Source organism: Microtus pennsylvanicus, chromosome 12 (assembly GCF_037038515.1).
Source record: "Microtus pennsylvanicus isolate mMicPen1 chromosome 12, mMicPen1.hap1, whole genome shotgun sequence".
NCBI classification, from domain to species: Eukaryota; Metazoa; Chordata; class Mammalia; order Rodentia; family Cricetidae; genus Microtus; species Microtus pennsylvanicus.
Genome location: NC_134590.1, coordinates 14,585,738 through 14,599,912, shown reverse-complemented (window position 1 = coordinate 14,599,912; position 14,175 = coordinate 14,585,738).

Sequence of the window (14,175 nt, the reverse complement as noted above, 5' to 3'; positions counted from 1 at the left end):
GAGGAAGACAGCTGAGAAAAACCTGATTCAGCAGGGGATTTAGTGCGTCACGTTACACCACATCCTGTTTTCCTTTTAGGCCATTGCCCAGTGTCCCCTGTTCCAGCAACACGAGGATTGTTCAAATCAACTTTACTTGATATCAGCAATGGTTGTCAGAGGCAAACAACTCCTGATTTATGCAATCTGGCCATCAAGTATCAAACGATGGAGAAAACACCACAATCCCGGCTGTGCCGACATAATAAATGGATTATTGCATGCCATTGTTTTGCACACTCAGTCACGGTAATCGGAGTGAAGAAATCACAGATACTGCTGAAGTGTGTTTTTATTACAATTGCTACTCTTTCTACTTTCTTTGCACAATGAAAAATCTCAAAACATTATATACATGTAGGAGGTTAGTAAATCTAAATATAGGCTTGCATGCCGTTACACTGTTGAAGATTTTGAGGTCTGTATTAGAGTGCTTGAATGGAGAAGAAGGGAGTCCAAAATTCTCAGTCACTGCTGTGCTCAGATAGAATTGATGGGGCATCCTTCTCAGAGCTGCTAAACAATGAACCTACTTCTGCCTGCTAATATTGATGGCACCACCTAGAGATGATGCAGGGTTATGAAGCCTCCTTGCTGCCTACCTAGAGCACTCCAATGAATGGATAATAGTGGCGAGATTCAAAAGGTTTGTGAGAATTCTCCAAAGGGGTGAGGTTGGCAGAGACTCAGGAACTCATCAACAAATCAGTGTCAATGGCCTCTAGTTTTAAATACCCACCTAAAGCAAAAATTTCCTTCAAACTCAGTTCTCTTAGCTCCCTAGGCTGACTTTTTCTTTTCTTTTCTTTTTTTTTTTGAAGGTTGTTCTTCGGCTGAAAGAGTGGTAATTGGGGAGGTCTTAATGATTGTAAATGTGTCCCTAATTTATCAAATGTATGATTCCTTTTTACTCCAGGACTACACGCTTCTGAGGAAAATGGAAAAATCGAGCGGAAACAATCATTTGGAAGAAAAGAAGTGATAAAAATCTCTGGACAAAATCTGACACAGGAGTTTGTTCCATGATCCTTACTATCTCCAAGATTTACTCCTAGTGCCTTACTACTACAGGCTGTAGCGTGCATTTTTTCAAGCATGGAAAAGAGAAGGGAACAAGAGGGAAAGTGAATGGAAAAGCCCTAAATATTCATCAAATAATATTCATCAAAAGGCTAGTGTGATTAAAAACATTATTGTAGTGATTCTAAAAATGTGTTTTCTGATGACAAGAGAAGGGATGGTGAGGGGAGAGACAATGGGGCAGATTCTGGCAGGTTAGGTTCACTTAAAAAACACGAGAGACAGTGATCACTGCAGTTCGATGCTTCTGTGAAGGGCTGAGTGATGCTGAGTGACCATATCACTCCCATCATTTGTGGTAATAATTGGAACCCAACAATATCTAGAGAGGACTGCAGTACTATAGGCTTAAACTGGGAAAATAAAAGAACCATCCCATCAGTTCTGGAGCCTCAGCTCACACCTTGGTTATAGAAACTGACGTGGTCATGATAGCACACTGAGGTCATGATCTCTTATTAGAAGTTTTGGGGTTGTGGGAAGCCAGAGTTCCTAAGTAAAGTTTGCATAACCTCAACTCATGTAAAGTGAAGATGAAGTGGCTTGCTTTGGTTTCTGCTACCACCAAACTGGTCACCCACCAGAGAAACTACTGTTTGAAACCAAGAAAATGACCACAAAAAATTAGTCAGAGAGGGGTCACAGGGAAATAAATGCACCTAGATTCAGGCTCTTAGTCACAAGCCAGGCTCAGAATTTACTAAAGATCGTTTCTAAGTGATTCACCATTGTTAATGAACAAAAGGAAGACGATTTTAAAGCCCCCTCAACAGTTTTTCTGGTTCTTGACTGTGTCTATTACAGCTTACATTGTAAGAGAATCATCTTGCTACTCGTTCAGTTGATGATAATGATGTCTGTGTAGCAAACACGGCAATGCATTACTTAACAGAAGCAGCCTCTGAAGATCAGTGCCAGTAACCAGGGTGAAATTTCTTAAAGAAATTATAAAATTGTGGTGCTAAAGAACAGATAGACACGATGGTGGTCTAGGATTCAGCTTAGACGATTGTGGCAATAACACCCATAGGATGATCCCTGTCCGCTCTAAAATTCTGGTACATTATCCCAACAGTACCCTAATCAAATCCAGTCTCCTGAATTACCAGAAGCTAAAAGTAAGAAAAATTAGGATATTCATGAAACTCATTGTCTTGAGAAATTTAGAATACTTCATGCTTCAAGCATGCTTCCTCCGTTTTTATCATTTCAAATTTTCTGGTAGACTATATATATATGCAAGCATAGTTCACGGCTAGAGTTACTGTAATTCTTACGTTCAACAAGAGCCGGCCACTTACAGGGCAATCTATGAAGATGCTAAATGGCTTGTGGTAGTGTCACCACGAGCTTGCTCTGTTAGAGACTGGCAACTCAAAACACATCTGTTCTACAACTGTGAACCAACACTGGCTAGAGTTATTGCATGTCTTGTTCTAAAATTGCTGTTTCATAATTAAGACCTTAGCAAGTACCAACAGATAATGAAAAACAGGCAACATACATATTTGTCTCTCTTCCACACATAAATAAACGTCACTAGAGACTTATGAGGGGTCCCATGTTGTTCCAACTCTTAGTGAAGAAGGGATGGAGTAACTTGAACAGGGGCTAACTACTGTAGTGATAGCAGATTTTTTTTTTTGAGACAAGGTTTCTCTGTAGCTCTGGATCCTGTCCTAGAACTAACTCTTGTAGACCAGGCTGGCCTCGAACTCACAGAGATCCGACTTCCTCTGCCTCCCAAGTGCTGGGATTAAAGGCGTGCGCCACCACCTGGTGTGATAGAAGATCCTTTAACAGCAACTATAGAGTTTCAAGCAAAAGAACCAAGCACAGACCACAGTGATACAACCATGGAGAAACACGTTGCTCTCTCTAGCCTGTGTGGGTTCGGGCAGTGTTGAGAGTGACTCTGATTCTCCTATGAAATTCTGTGAGTCACCCAATATCTTTTAAGTTCACTTTTGCTCTGCTTAAAATATACAGCTTTTTGTCACCAAAACATCATTGTCCTTAGCAAAATATTAGGGTTACATAGTCTTTTAGCCATTCATTTGGCAATCTCTCAGTAGAGGGCTAGTTTTGTGGCTTTTGTGCACAGTATGGAGAAGATTCCACCCAGCAGATGGTAGACAGTGGAGTAGAAACAACACCTGATGTCCCATCAGTAACTGGTCTGAAGACACTTTAGGGGAAAGAAAATTGGCAGAGAGAAAACACAAAAATGGGCATTAAATTCAAAAGTCTCCCTTGAAAGATCTGTAACCAAACATCTGACCTCCTTGGACCTTTCATTCTCTTGCACATGTTCACCAAACTGGGCCCTTGTTTTGCAGGGAATAAGGTTTATAAGAAATGCTTGTGAAATAGCAATCCATCTTCCTAGAGAAGATGAAAAACGCTGAATAACACAATAAAGAGGAAGTGTCTTATAATGGAAAACTCTGTTTGAATCCTCAATCTGTCCAACTGTGGCCTTTTTCTAACTGTCTCAAAATGAAGAGCCTATATAATGTAGCTCATATGTATATTTACAGACAGTATCTTCCCTGAGTCCAGGATCTTACAAATAACTCCTATGACATCAAACTCTGCTATTACATAGACATTTCATACTTCTATGTCTAATAATTCTTAACTCCACTAAATGTAAGCACATCTCTCTTTAGTCGCTCACATTTTAGTGGCTGGTATAGATATGCATTCAATTATACTCATCAAATCAATAGGAATGGCTTTTAGTATTTCTGTCTGTATCCAACCTATTGTCATGTCCTAAAGGCTAAATCTATGAAATATACAATCTTCTAACATCTCTAAAGATGCATCTATATCAGTGGTTCTCAACCTGTGGGTTGTGACCCCTTTGAGGACGCATATCAGATACCATGCATATCAGGTATTTACATTATAATTCATAACAGTAGCAAAATTTTGCTTTGCAAGTTACACGGAATCTGTTAAAGCCATTATAGGATGAACTGAAGACATGGAGAATAAACTGAAAAGATTTCTGGGAGGGGACGGGAAGAAAGGGAGATTACCTTTAGGAAAAATTAAATTTATTGCTGAAGGGAACGAGAGGAAGAACTGAGAAGTGCCAAATAAAAGATTTTATATGACATTTAGTCAGCAGAAAGAAACCGAGAATCATAAAGTTTTTTGATCTAAGTGGTTGAATTGCTTAAGAGTTTGTTTGACAGTATTTTATTGACTATTTTTACATCAATGTTATGAGGGAGATTGCTCTCTAATTCTCTTTTTTAGTTGTATCTTTGTGTGGTTTGGGTATCAGGGTAACTGTAGCCTTGTAAAAAGAGTTTGGCCATGTTCCTTTTGTTTCTATTTTGTGGAATAATTTGAGTACTGGTATTAGTTCTTCTTTGAAAATCTGATAGACTTCTGCACTGAAACCTGCTTGTCTTGGGATTTTTTGCTTGGGAGACTTTTGATGACTATTTCTTATTTTGATTTCTATTTCCTTAGTGATTATAGGTCTATTTAACTTGCTTATCTTGATTTATTTTGGTAAGTAATACTTATCCAGAAAATTGTCCATTTCCTTTAAGTTTTACAATTTTGTGGAGTACAGGTTTTTGAAATATGGTATGATGATTGGTTCTCTGGTTTCCCTCCATGTCTGTTGTTATGTCCTCCTTTTCATTTCTGATTTTGTTAATTCGTATATTCTTGCTTTGCCTTTTGGTTAGTTTGGATAAAGGTTTGTCGATTTTGTTGATTTTCTCGAAGAACCAATTCTTTGTCTCATTAATTCTTTGTATTGTTTTTTTTGCTTCTATTTTGTTGATTTAAGCTCTAAATTTGAATACTTCCTGTCATCTAGTCCTCCTAGAATCCATGAACACAGCAGAAAAATCATCCACCATAACCAAGTAGGCTTCTTCCCAGAAATGCAAGAATGGTTCAGTATACGGAAATCTGTCATTGTAATCCACCATATAAACAAACTGAAAGAAAAAAAAACCAAAATCATCTCATTAGATGCTGAAAAAGCATTTAGCAAAACTCAACACACCTTCAAGATAAAAGTCTCGGAGAGAGCAGAGATAACAAGTAACATACATAAACATAATAAAGGCAATATACAGAAAGCCAACAGCCAACATCAAACTAAATGGAGAGAAACTCCCAGTGATCCCACTGAAATCAGGAACAAGACAAGTTTGTTCACTCTCTCCTTATCTATTCAATATAGTACTTGAAGCAATAAGACAATAAAGGAGATCAAGGGGCTAAAAATTGGAAAAGAAGAAGTCAAACTCTCACTATTTGCTGATGAGATGATAGTATACATGTGACCCCAAAATTTCTGCCAGGTAACTCCTACAATTCATAAACACCTTCATTAATATAGCAGGATACAAGATTAATTCAAAAAAATTAGTAACCCTCCTTTATATAGATGATAAATGGGCTGAGAAAGAAATCAAAGAAACATCACTCTTCACAGTAGCCACAAATAACATAAAATATCTTGGGATAACTCTACAAAACAAGTGAAAGACCTGTATGAAAAGAACATTAAATCTTTGAAGAAAGAAATTTTTTGAAGAAAAAGACACCAGAAAATGGAAAGATATGCCATGCTCATGGGTAGGTAGAATTTGTATAGTAAAAATGGCAGTCTTACTAAGAGCAATCTACCGATCCAATGCAATGCCCATCAAAATCCCAGTAAAATTCTTCACAGATGTCGAAAGAACAATGCTCAACTTCATGTGGAAAAAGAAAAAAACAACAACCCAGTATAGCCAAAAAAAAATCCTGTACAATAAAGGAACTTCTGGAAGTGTCACCATCCCTGACTTCAAACTTCTCTAGAGCTACAGTAAGGAAGACAGCCTGGTATTGGCATAGAAAAAGACAGGAGGGCCAAAGGAATCAAATCAAGGATGCAAATATCAGTACACACACCTATGAACACCTGATCTTTGACGAAGAAGCTAAAAATATAAAATGGAAAAAAGAAAGCATCTTTAAAAAACGGTGCTAGCATAACTGGATATAACAAGTAGAATAATTCAAATAGATTCATATCTATCACCATGAACAAAACCCAAGTCCAAATGGATCAAACACCAACCACAATGAACTTCATAGACAAGGAAGTTGGAAGTACACTTAAACGCACTAGCATAGGAGACCACTTCCTAAATACAACCCCAGCAGCACAGACACTGAGAGAAACAATTAATAAATGTGACCTCCTCACCGAGAAGCTTCTGTAAAGCAAAGGACATGGTTAACAAGACAAAACGACAGCCTACAAAATGGGAAAAGATCTTCACTAACCCCACATCAGACAGAGGTTTGATCTCCAAATGTACAAAGAACTCAAGAAATTGGTCATCAAAAGAACAAATAATCCAATTAAAAAATGGGATTCAGACCTAAACAGAGAACTCTCAACAGAGGAATCTAAAAATATAGAAAGAACTGTTTCTGAAACATAAACTCTTGGATGGCTTTCTGTTGCAAGTAGAATAAGACATGAGCTCTCTCGTAGGTGATTTCATGTGCTACATATGTGCCCCCTCACTAAGTTATACCCCTAACTACCGGTCTTCTTTTAGGAATGTATGCTCTTATTGCATTGTAAGAGTTTTTTTCAATATTCAGGATATTAGATCTTTTTAATATATAAGATTTGCAAGCATGGTCTCTCATCTCTTAAGCTATATTATTTTTTTAATTTTTAAAATTATTATTATATTTGTATGTATCGGTATTTTTCTTGTGTGTAAATCTGTTAAACACGTGCGTACAATGCCCTTGGATCTCTTGAAATTAGAATTACAGATGGTTTTGAGTCACCATATGGGTGCTAGGACTTGAAGCCAGGTCCTCTCTGAAAGAATAGCCAGTGCTCTTAACTGCTGAAACATCACTACAGCCTTTATTTATCTGTTTGTTGGCAATGCTCTTTGGAAATTTTTAAACTTTTCTTTGATTTCATGTGCTTTGAGTCATAGCTAAGTAACATTGCCTAATCTAATGTCATAAAGACCAAAACTTACCTTTTCTTATAGGGTGCAAAAGAATGAAATTAAATTTAGAAATCTGCAAGGATCAGTGTGATGCCATGGCCAAAGGATGACCTGTGCAGTCTGGGCTGTGAGTTGGGACCACAAAGTTTCTCAGAGATGGGTTGCTGTGTGACTATCAGCAAGATGGTAAGACCCAAGTTCATGTATCACTGGGAATGATAGAACTAGCCTCAAACTCAGTCAACACACCTAATAAAAACACACAACATTACCTAGACTCTTGACAACGTTTAATATGTGATATTTTTTATATAAACAAATAGTGCTAGATATAGATGATCATGACCCAAATTCAAGAGAACAACGTTTTTAAAATTGGACTCGTATTAAATGGAATGTTAACATTGACAGATAATGATTTTAGAGTAACATCTGTAGATATATTCAAAGACTTAAAATATTCAGAGACTTAAATGCAACTAAGATCACAAGTGAATGTATGGAAGATATTATTAAAAAGATGGGAAATAAAAATTCTTAGGCTGAGAAGTAAGTTGGAAATGGTGAATTCACTGAATAAACACCAGAAGTTGAACACATAAACAAAAAGCAGAAGATATCACCAGAACAAGAAAGGAATGTGCAAAGCACGGGGTGAGGGTCCCGCTGGTGAGCCGCAGCTGGTAGGGACACTGGGTTGTCATCAAATGTTAGTGTTTGAGAAAATTTTTGTGCAACTGTGCAACTTAATGAAATTCCCAAGGTCACGTAACTCTAGATACTTCTGGAAATGGTTGAATACATTGTTTAATAAAGTAGTTATGAATGTTGGCCCTGATTGGACAGCATCTGGGTGGTTACTTCAGGGTGGGGCCAAAGTGCACTCTCATGACCAGAAGAAGTGGTTTAAAAACCGTTAACAATCTTCCAGCAGACCTTCTGGCTAGATCCAAGATTCTATTAATCAATGCTCTTATATCACAGATGTGACTTACATGGTGGGCATAAAGCATGTCAAGAAAAATGAAACTGAGCAGCTATCATTGCATTGAAGGTGGCTCTTTGTAGAGACTTAGCTTGAGAAGTTTCAAAAGTATCTTGGAAATAGAGATAAACCGTGGTGATGTCACAGACAACAGCCTTATTGCTCTGTGATATTTTAGAAAATAATGGTATTCGTTCTTAAGTGAGCTTCCTGGAGTAAAGGAGAAAGAAAATCTTGTCAAAGTCTTTGTAGCAGCACTGACTTCACTAGAACTGAGCTTAAGCTCCAAGTACAATATGTTATTTTCAGCATCAAGGACCATTTGAATAGTAATGAATAGAACTGCAAAGATGTCATGTGATGTTGTAAAAGTGGAGAGTGGATGAAAGGTAGAAAATAAATGTTCAGAAATCACTCACAAATATTCATTAGGTGGACCCCAGAAATTGTGTGCATCCAATCACCTAAAGCAGATTATGTAGTAGCATATTAACTGTAATGTATTTCTCATTACATGTGTATATTGTAGAGGTTGCTCAGTGTAGATATTGATGTAGAGCTCTTTGAAGAGATATTAGTATGCAAAGGAAATATCCTTTGTTGTATTAGGATAATTTACATCTTTAAAGCTACTGAAGCACGCTACTGTAAATGTACAATCATGAAAATTGAAAGCTCCATTGCAGATTCACTGATGGACTCAGCTGTGTAGTTACCAGTGCTGAGGACAGTGTGCTGTATCGTTTCCTAGGGCTTTCATTTTTGCACATGCTCCTGCATTTCTGTGTCTCTAATAGCATATACATTTTTTTGCATATACCTGCTCTCAGAAAGAACAGTTGATGTTAGTTTGTCTTACTTTTTAACACTAGGCTGCTGTTGATCAAAATTGAACACAGGTTCTGTCTATACTCAAATAGTTTTGTTGATGAAACAAAATAGAAAACAGCAGGACACGTTTTCCCTCATCTGCTTCGAACAGAATAATTATGTGATAATTAGAAGCTAATTTTTCTACTTCCTATGAATTCAAGGGGTATCAAATATAAACACAAAATTAATTTATATTACAAATAGAAAAAAGTAATGTCAACTTAAAGTCAACATTTATATTATGTATATCATATAAAACTACAGTAAAAGACGAGAGATTGTCATGGTGTGGGAGGTCCTTCTATTTGTTACTCTTATTGGTTAATGAATAACGAAATTGCCTTGTCCTGTTGATAAGGCAGAACTTAGGTAGGTGGGAAAAATGCTGGGAGAAGGAAGGTGAAGAGAGAGATGCTATGGAGCTTCCACCAGAGTCATACATGTTGAAACTTTGCTGGTAAGCCACTGCCACGTGGCAATACACAGATTAATGAAGATGGGTTAAATTGATACATAAGAGTTAGCCAATAAGAAACTAGAGTTAATGGGCCAAACAGTGATTTAAATAATATGGTTTCTGTGTGATTATTTTAAGGCTAAGGAGCCAGTGGCTGAAAAAAAAACAAAAAACAAGAGGCCCCCCTCCTCCAACACTATCAAAGCAGATGAACAAAACATAATTATATTACATATTAAATATACTTTAAATATAAAGGAACATGGGAACTGAATGTTAAATGATGTGGAAAATTACCTTATTATCATGTAAATGTATGAAGTCTCATATACCTTGTAAACATTAGGTAAAGTGGACTTCATGGAATGGAGCATTTTAAGAGGTAGTGAAGGATGTTTCATAGTTACAAAAGATCAATTCATGAGAAAATAACAATCATATATATGCATATATGCCTATTAATTATGCTTTAGGTTATTAAAAAAACTGGCAAAGCTGACAGCAGGCATAACTTCAATCACTGTCAGAAATTTTTATCTCAGTAATTAATATTTGACAAAGGTGTTAATTAATACACAGCTGACTTCAAGGGAATTATCAAACAGCGTTGCTTACTACAAGGAGAATGAGTCAGTTGCTTCCACTTCACTATTTAAATCCCATATTATGCCATAGACTGCTGTCAGGACAGTGAGGCAAAAATAAATAAGTATCAGGAAGGAAGATGTATGGATAAATATACTTATTTTAATAGTAAACAATCCTTTATGCAGAAAAAATCAAAAGTACAAAGTTAACTAAAGGATGAATTTAGACAAATTTCAAGAATAAAATTGATATATTAGAATTTATTACTAGATATAATGTCAAGTAATTGGAAGGGAAAACTTAAAAATTTGCCATTTATCATAGCATTAAAATCATGTTATGCTTAATGACTTTCCAAAAATATGAAAAATAATTTGGCCCTGTCAGTTACAAAACACTTTAGAAGAAAATAAAAGGTTATGAAGAAATGAACAGAACTAGATACCATGTTCATAGATTAGGAAGTTTGATATCAATAAGTTGATAAATCATCCAAAATTGCTGGGGTGTTTAATGGATATAACCCAGAATTACAGTGAGGTAAAATTATTTTTTAAATTGACTCATTATTTATACTGTTTCTTTGGATATGAATAAATCTTAATAATTCAATGTTAAAAAGCACGTCCGTGATTTTAAGACTTATTATAGAACTAAAATAGTAGGGACACCAGTATAAAGAAAGGCAAATAGACTCTTGAAGCTACAAAGCCTAGAAACAGATCCATATGTATGAACCTCTTGGGTTTTGATTTATGATCCCAAGAAAATTCAATGGGGAAGAGTTCCAAAATATTCTCACTGTAATAACTGGGTCTCTGCATGGAGACCAAAGGTGAACAGTGAAGTCAACCAGTAATTGAACCACTCATTAAAATTTAATTAAATGTGGTGATATATATATATATATATATATACACACACACACACATATATATATATATATAACTATTGTTTATAGTATATATAAACAATAAAGTTGAGGGTAAAAAGAATCTTGGGATAGATACTGGTTCCTTACATGGTACATTCAGAGATATGATTAATCATAACATAAAAAGATGCCATTTGGAAATGAAAATTCAAGCAAAGTATGATGGCACATAACTGCAAACCCAGCGCTCAGAAAGTTCAGACTAGAGAATTATTTGTCCAGGACCAGCTTGAGTTGTATAGTGAAACACTGACTCATTAAAAAAAATTGAAATTTGAATTCAGTCTGCACCCTGAGATAGAGTTACACTATATTTATCTATCAATCAGAATTTTCTTTAAAAACAATGGATGGAAACAAATAAATGCTAAGTTAATAAAAACTAAAACAAAACAGACAAGATTAAAAATATACTTTACAAAAGATTTATACATGGTAAATGGGTGCATGAAAATGTGTTGAACATCATCAGTGAACACAAAGTACTAACGGAAAGCCAGTGAGTTAGCACTAGCTGTCTATCAGCTGCTGAAGCTTTAAATGCAGCAATGGCAAGGTAGGCTACTTTTAAAAACACTTACAGACATACTCCGTTAAATACATACACACTCTATGCTATAGTGGTTCTTCTACTATACACTTGCCATTGAAATGGAAATACTGGGTGTGAGCATCTGCGCCTAAGCTCAGTGGCTTAAAACAATATTGATTCATTAGTACAGCTGTATTGTGCTGGTGTTTGTCTGGGTTTACTGGAGAATAGACTTGCTCTGTAGGGCTTGTGTTAGGGTCATGTGAAACTGTGTCTGTTGGCAATGAAAGACTGGGCGTTCAACTAGAGCGTGTAGCTAGAGCGGTCTGCTTCTTTTCTAGGAGGGGAGCTGTGTGCAATTTGAATGTTTCATAACACAGTAGGTGGACTCCAAAAGTACATGTTCTAAAGCACAGAGACGTGAATTGTGGATCCTCTCTAGGATCACACAGTAGCATTTCTGTGAATTATATTGGTCCACAGGGACTAGTCAAGCGCAAACAAATATAAAAATTAGATGTCACAACTCACAATGAAGAGTGGTGATAAACTTATACTGATATTTTTTTTGTGCAATACACCAAAGAAATTTTATGATTGTGAGCATAGAGTGCACACCAGCGGAAATCAGGGAACAAACCACATGGGGATTCAGACCTCTCCTTCTACCATGTGGGTCTCAGGCTTGAATTCAGGTTGTCAGGCTTAGCCACAGACACCTCTATGCACTGAGACATCTTAGTAGCTCAGTAATAGCCAACATTTTTACTCTAAAGGGGAAAATAACTCAAATCTATATTCATAGATGAATAACTAAATATATATTGACACGTATATAATTGAATGCTTCATTGGATTGTCCAGTGAGTATTTAGGAGAAAAAAGAGATAAGCTGCTAGCATTCTCAATGACATGAATGAATCTCAAGGACATTAAGTTGAACAAAAGGAGCTTTGTACAACAGGCTGTGTGAACATTGGGAATGGCCAAAACTAATCAAAAACAGTGCTTTCTTCTTCAGAGGAGAGATTTCGTGGAAATAATGATTAATTTACTAGAGAATGAAAATGTTCTTTCTTGAGTAAATATTGACAGTTTTTAAAACTCATTACACGGTACCCCAAAGATGTTTGCATTTCATTATGAAAACCTTACATTAATTTAGCTGTACCATATAATTATTTTTAAAGTATTCATAGCTGTCCTGTCTGTTCCTCTCAATAGTTTTATAGGGACCAGTGCTAGTATTAATATTTTCATTTATTAGGGTGATAAATTTCTTGAGATTATACTGAAAGTCATATGAATGGCTAAAACTTGGCAAAGCAAGTAAGTATTTATGGTAGAGGGGGATTATTTTCTATATAGAACCTCAACTTAAGTAATTATTTTATTTTCAAATCACCACAGAAAATTGACTCTGTGCTTTGACATACAATTTTCTTTTACCTATCTATTTAAATATTATTACTAAAAACTATCTATAGCCACACTGTGACAGACAGATGCCAGCCTTTTTGCTTCATTCCAATACACCAACCACTAATGTATTTCTCTTTTCTATGACGTAATACCTTGTCCTAACTTTTATTTGTCCACTCTCAACTTTAAATTAGGCAACAACTGAAAATTTTTCCCCAAAGCACATTCTGTTTCAAAGCAAATGACTTAAAAGTCTGATTTACTAACAGAGAGCTTTTTGGAAGCCAAATGACTCAAAGTCAACTATCAAAGCAAATTGGTCAATTTATTCCTTAGAGAGACCCATGCTCTAAAGTTCTAGTGGCTAACAAGGTATTCATGATTTGACATGAGCCAGAGTTTCTAGGATTTTGTGACTTTGGGCTTGGTATTGCAACACGTTTTATGTCAGTGAGAGCAATTTCCTAATTTCAGGTTCTCATAAAATAATGTTTGAATGTAAATGGAAGTAGGGATTCATAACTAGATTAACAAAAGATTAGTGGTCATGACGTGTCCATAAAGCAAGTTTAAGGCTGATAATTTACTATCTTGGACACTTGTCAAGTACAAGTCTTTGCTATTTTTTTTCAGTAATAAGGAAAACAGACTCATGACTATAGAGGAAATACATAAATTATACATAAGTACATAACGTGCATTAGTATATATAACATGCATAAATATATACATGTATAATATGCATAACATAATAAACCTCAACCTCTTTGTTGGGGAAGTAATGAAGTTTTACTATGCATTAAGTGGGGGGCATATGTTGATTTATACTGTGAGACTCTGCAGAGGTGAACGCCATGCTAAAAAAGAAAAGAAAAAAAATATGGGCATGAAGGTAGTGGCTGTCAGGTGCTGCACTTGGGTTTAGCCAAAAGGTCATGGTAGTGGTGCTTAAAAACACAGCCAACAACCGTTACTGGTCCGGAGACTATTCAAACTAAAACAAATAGAAAATTGGATGTTACATCTCACAACAAAGAGTACAGTGCTAAAAGTCTGACTTCCTTATGCAGGACTTTTACAGCATCGTAAAACTCATTCTCAAACTAGTTAAGGTTTTCTCATTTTAAAAATGATTTTATGTGTATGTATGTGCACACAGGGCATATAATTGCCCTTGCAGGCCAGAGGAAGACACTTGATTACCTGGAATTGGAGTTATAGAAAATCGTGAATTGCCTAATATGGGTTCTAGGA